We start from the raw sequence: 6,131 nt of genomic DNA, 5'->3' as shown, positions 1-6,131 counted from the left end.
AGGGCGAGACCCCCCGGCGTGGGCGCGGGGGCCGCCGTCGGGCCTTAGCGCCGCCCGCTCCGCCGTTAGAAAAGGCGCCGCGCACCGGGCCGCGGGCAACCGCCGCAGCGCAGGATGGGCCAGCAGGAGCGCATGCGCCGAGACAAGGCGCATGCGCCGACGGCAGCGGCGGCGCCGCCTGGGGAGCGCGGGAAGGGCCTCGCTCAGCCCCGTGAGCCGGCGGCGGGAAAGGCGGGTCGCTCCCCGCAGCCGCTCGCCAGCTGAAGGGCCGGGTTTCCGCCGCCCAGCCAGCCTGCAGCCTTGTCCCGAGAAAACCGGGGGGATTTTAAGCCTCCTCTTTCCGTCCCGACGCGCCGCAGGGCTTGCCCCGGGCTGCAGCAGCTGTTTCAGGGGTTGGTGGCGGTGCCTGGAAGGAGGGAAACCCCGGTGCGATCCACAGGTCCTGCCCTGGCTCTAACCGCAGAGGCATTCACAGACCGGGCAGTGCCACAGAGAGAGCTCGGTGCTTTGCCCTTAAGCACTGCTTGACACTACTGAGAACTGCTCTAAAGATCCATAAAGCACGTTACCTTCTCCACGTGCTCGGTGGCAAAAAAAGTACCATCCCAGTTACCTCAAAAGCATCTCTTCTCTTTGTGGTTCAAGCACAGTTCTAATCCGTTCCTCCTCCATGTCCCCTGCTTTCTGCTACAAGTGGAAAGAAATGCTGAACCAACGCTCAGGGCAGCAACTGGGAACTAACTGTTCCCCGGGACACCCAAGATCCCCTGGATATACGCTACCAAGAGTGGCAGACAAACTCACACCAAGGTGGAAAACTCCAGCTCATACAAAGGGCCTCAGCAGTGGCCAGCAACTCTTGTTGCCTATTAGCAATTTTTGCTAACAGTTCTTGTGGGTTCCCCACCCCAGGGACTGTACCAAAACAGCCCTTGAACAATTACTGAACAATTATCTGAAAAAAACCCAAAACAATAGGAATTAGACTTGAAAGGAACTTAGTTGTACTTTGATGGAAGCAGCAGTTAGGATAACTGGCTGCTTAGTTTTCAGTTTACAACTTTGCACTTCCCTTGCTCAGATTAAGATCTGGACCGACCTGTGGGTATGGATTTCACTATCCAGGAGACTGACTTTTAAAGTAAGAAAAAAGTCTTTGATGAAGGATGAAATGTTCAGGTATGTAGGAAGCTGGTGTAGGATTACATTGATGAACTGAGATACTGCAGTTACATAATTATTTGGGTACTCTGAGCCATTTTACACACTCAGAAAGTCCTAACAGACCATATTCTGAAAGCCATACAACTCAAATGCTCATTTAGGCTGCAAACTATGCAATTTACACTTGATACAGATCAGCCATTACCTTTTGTTTAACACATGCCTTTTAATTTTAAATTATTTCTAGTCTGAGAGCTACTGTAATTCCTCCTCCCAATGTTATTATGATTTTAGGTATCCTGCCTGACCGGGTGAGTTCTTAAAAAGTGGGTTTTTTCCCTAGCAGAAATCTCTGGTTGTATTTACCATCAGTGAACTTAAGATATCTAAATCTATTGCCTGCAGAATTTTTAATTTACAGTTCAAAGGACGGCTATTATGGGTTGTACGGTTTATATAAAGAACATGAAATACAATGCAAATATATAAAAAAAGATAAGGCTGTAAAAGATCCAGTAATTACAGAAACTTCAGTAGTTTAATCTAGACCCAAATCTGCCCTATTCACAAAATAACTAGGTATAAGTCAGCAAAGTCCTAACAGGTTAATTTGCCAGTTCAACTACAAGGAAATTCCAGGTTCAGCTGGATGGAAAAATAATAGAAAAGGTTAAATCACATACGGGACTAAATAAAAAGGCTTTCAGAAGCTACGAACAGAATTCAGACAGCAATCTCAGGACTATTCTTTCAATCAAAACCATTTTTGTTAACTTTGCAGATGGAATCAGTCAGGAATGGGAGTGCATATACCTGAAGAGCTGGAGGACTGGGAGGCCCACTGCAATGTCACCCTTCAGAAACTCAACAGGACATGGCAAACAATGAGTCCGGACTGACTGGACTGGTACTGAGTGCCTGCTGGGGACTCCTATAAACTGGAAATGACTGAAAAGGTCCCAAATTGATCAAAGAATAGCTATGAATTAGAAATATAATACAACCATTGAGGAGATAAATGTGATCCTTTATATTTAATGGATCACATTTTCACAGAAGGAACTACCTACACTAAAATACCATTACCTGGAAGATACAGCTTGTTTCTTGTCACCCCTGTTCAAGGAAATGGAATTAAAACTGGAATAAATGCAAGTAGAATAAATTGAAACAGTGAAGTTTGCCTTTGAGAGGTGATTAACATTTCATTTTGTCCAGCAAATGAAGACTAAGAGGATTTAAGTCTCTATAATCTTAACTACAAAAATATACTCAGCTGGAACTTGTCAGTGATTTACGCTGCAGAATAATACTGACCTGACAGATGTGTAGAATTACAAATACACTGTCACAGACATAGTAAACCTCACTACCAAACAGCTCTGAAACTGCCTTTCAATAGTAGAGGTCTGGACCAAATCCCAGCTACTAAAGCAGACCTCTGCTGGTACTCTAGGCAGTGACATACCACACGCCCTCACAGGGAATTAACTTCATTACTCAGCCCAACGTTCCTCTATTTGGCCTAATACCACAGTAACACTCTCTGAATTTCCAAAACAATATTCAGTAACAGTTTCATGCTTAAACAGCACATCAACCCAAATGCTCCTGTATTTGTCCAAAACAACTGAGGACACCAACTTTCAACAAAAGCATTGCTGTGCCCAGCTCAGGAAGGCAGTCTTTTGCCCTCAGGGATGAGCCTAAGGGTTTAATTTTAAGTCCTGCTTTCACAGCTAAAAGCTAGCCCTCTAATACACACAAAAGGCTGCTTTGTCCTACCTCCACAAGCCTCTATAGAGGCCAAGGCTTTATTTCACCAATGCACTATCCACACTCAGGTTAGACTGTCTTTGAGGTGTAACTACAATAGCACAGAAGACCCACCACTTTTCAGAGAGGAATGCTGCAGCAAGAACTCATGACAACAGAGCATCTGTAAACCAACCAAATGATCTGGAAGAGTAAATGTAAAGATCATTCTGCAGGTTTTGTTTTGTTGGGTTTTTTTAAGCCTTCCTAAGTTTCAATTTTGTTCCTTAAGCCTGCCAAACTATAAAGTCCCAACACAAGGACCTCATCTGGCATATAAGAAATGTGTCTCATTTAAAGAAAACTCACTTCTATTGCCATTCCATTCACAGTTTATCAGCATCTACTACAGGGAGAGACGCAAAAGATATCCCCATTTCCCCCCATGAACACATTGCTCTATTCAAAGTTTTTCATCTTTAAAATTTAATTAAAAGAAAAATGTCTCAAAGTGATTAAGCATGTCTGACTTCCAGCTTCTTGTAATGGCACAAGCCAGTGCAGTAAATTGTAGAAAGCGAGCTCAGTTAGAATTTTATTTTAATTAAAAAAACCCAAAAAACCCAAAACTCTCAAGATGTGAGGTCCTATTAAAAAGTGGCTGTTCACTTGTAAACAGAATGAAAGTGTTAAGAACACAAAGTGTCATACAGCTTAAACAAAACCACTTTTCTTGAGTACAACAAGTAATGTTACAACACTATAAGAACACCAAAAGCAGAACAAAAAAAAATGGCAGAAGAATCACATAATGTTACTAAAATGATAAGTTATTTACATTGACTATTAATAGCTTGACATTTTTATTGCTCCAATGGTAGTGTGTTGACAAGTAAATGTAGTAAACTGTCATAGTGGGACAATAATAAACATAGTTATGGTTTTGCATATGGAGTTCTGTACCTATCAAAGAAAGCATGGGAACCTGTTTTCATTTACCAAGACCACCACACCACGTTTAGCAAACGTTTTCCAGTTTTAAAGCCACCCATCTACAACTGAATCTACACTTCCTAGACTTGTCTCTGCATGTCTTGGAACACTTCCCCCCACACACACTTATGGGAAAACAACTTGAGATATGCAGGTGGGGAATCAGCAGCTAAGAGCTTTGATGCTCTGCCAGTATTCTGCAATATTTCGATATTCCTTAGGTACAAAACCTTACTAGATACAAACCCAAATATTTCCTAGATTAAAACTAGAAAGGAAAGTTGAGTGTCAACATGTTTATATGAAAAATTAAATACTGACTTGGTAGACAGTAACTGCTTTTAAAAATCTGCACAAACTTACACTACAGATAGCTGCTAGTTCCCTTTTCTCCCTACTCTCTGCACAGTTTCTCTTTTGTTAGAACCAGTCAAGGCACTTTCTTTACCACTTCCACTACACTTTGCTAACATTAACCTGTTACTTTGCTACAAATTCTTTTCTTTCTCCCATTAACAAGTACCTCCATAAATAGGTTTACCAATTTGTGTTGACTTCTTATTGTCCAAAAGAGATTTTTTTCGGTCTGAGCATTTTCCTATTAAAGCAAAGGGCAGCCCAGGCATAGAACAACCTGTAGGCAGAAGTGCACAGAGTTCACAGCAGTACTTGCAGCTGCCTCCATCTTTAAACAAGCTATGGAACCTGTGTCTTTCAGATGCAAATATAATACTGTGTGCTGGTTTTGCATTGTAATGCAAATTTATCTACTTATTACAACATGAAGCTTACTGTGAATGGCAGTTTTGGCTCTCATGCTTTTTGCCAGTTGCTTTATGGCTGCATATTTAAATGTCAGAACACAAAAAGAGACCCTTCCATGGTTTGAAGACTATACAATTAACAACTAAGGACAAAGTAAAATGTATAGGATTACCATACTTAAAATGTAAACTTTAAAAACTAACATTGTGTGCTTAAGTGCCTCACGGTGCTGGGGAGAGACCTGGGGCAGTCTGCTGCAGGCAGAGCAGCTTGTGGCACTGGAAGTGGCCAGGCCTGTGGGAAGGGGACAAGGGTGGGAAAGCAAAGCAGAGACCCTGCCCTGGATCCCTGGGGATAATGCAGCACGGGAGCAACCCAGAGGTATAGGGGGCTCCTGCTCGGAGCTCAGCACCTCACAGGAACAAGATAGGGTTGAGAAATTTTGAACTGAACCTGGTGAAGTCAGCACAGACTGAAGGAGGATTTCTTTTAGCAGCAAGGCTGGAGACTGCTCAGCATTCACCGCTGGCAATTACGAGAGTATTTGGCTTGCCTGTTCTCTCAGCTGGAAAAAAACATTTTGAAAATATAATCACATAAAGAAGAAAATAGAACCTGCTGAGATCTCTTAAGGTTCTTACACACAAAAAAGAACGACTGACAAAGTTCTGGTGTAACAGTAAGAAACTTCCATTGTTCTGCTAAACTAAGCTCCCCTCATATACTCAGAAACTTATTTGTAAGGGAAATACATAGAATTGGGTGTGCTATTTCAGTTTTGGTTAATCTGCATTTTTCTGCCATTGAAGTATTTTCTCTGCTCCCAGTTAGTGCTCATCCTAAAAAAAGCCCCACCAAACCTGGAGAGAACACTTTGCTTGGTTCTGTGGTAGAAATCCAAGTTGCAAGGTCTAGCTAACATTAAAATTCAAACAACATGGCAGGTTTTTATTCAGTATGTTACAAATGCAATTACACAGTTAAGTTGTCACCCATCTACCAGTCAGATGAAACCTCTGTGCTAAGTGTACAGATTTCAGAATCTGAAGCATCAGTCTGTGATGGGAAATTACTGCAAGTGCTGGAGACCAACACTCCTCAGCTGCAGAGTCGGAATAGCATGAAATCTGTTTCCAAGTAACAACTTGCATAAAACTGGCCTTCTGTAAACACTGCATACAAGAAATCTGGCCTACAACAGTTATTAGAATGCAATGGTCTTACAGATACTCTATTTTAATACAATATTGCATACTGAAAATATGCAAATACATTCAGAGTAAATCCCAAATTGCCCTGAAAGTAAAAGGCAACTTGGGATGATGTCACAAGGAGTCAAGCTGCTGCAAAGAAATGCCTGGACGCTCAGGATGATACTCATCACAACTTGCAGATACTCAGCTATCTGCTGTTTTTGATCCTGTTTCTCATTTCCAGTTAGGAAAGGGAGTGAA

This window comes from Gallinula chloropus (assembly GCF_964237585.1).
Source record: "Gallinula chloropus genome assembly, chromosome: 11".
Taxonomy (NCBI): Eukaryota; Metazoa; Chordata; class Aves; order Gruiformes; family Rallidae; genus Gallinula; species Gallinula chloropus.
The sequence above is the reverse complement of the archived record's forward strand: the minus strand, read 5'-3'. Positions refer to the sequence as shown.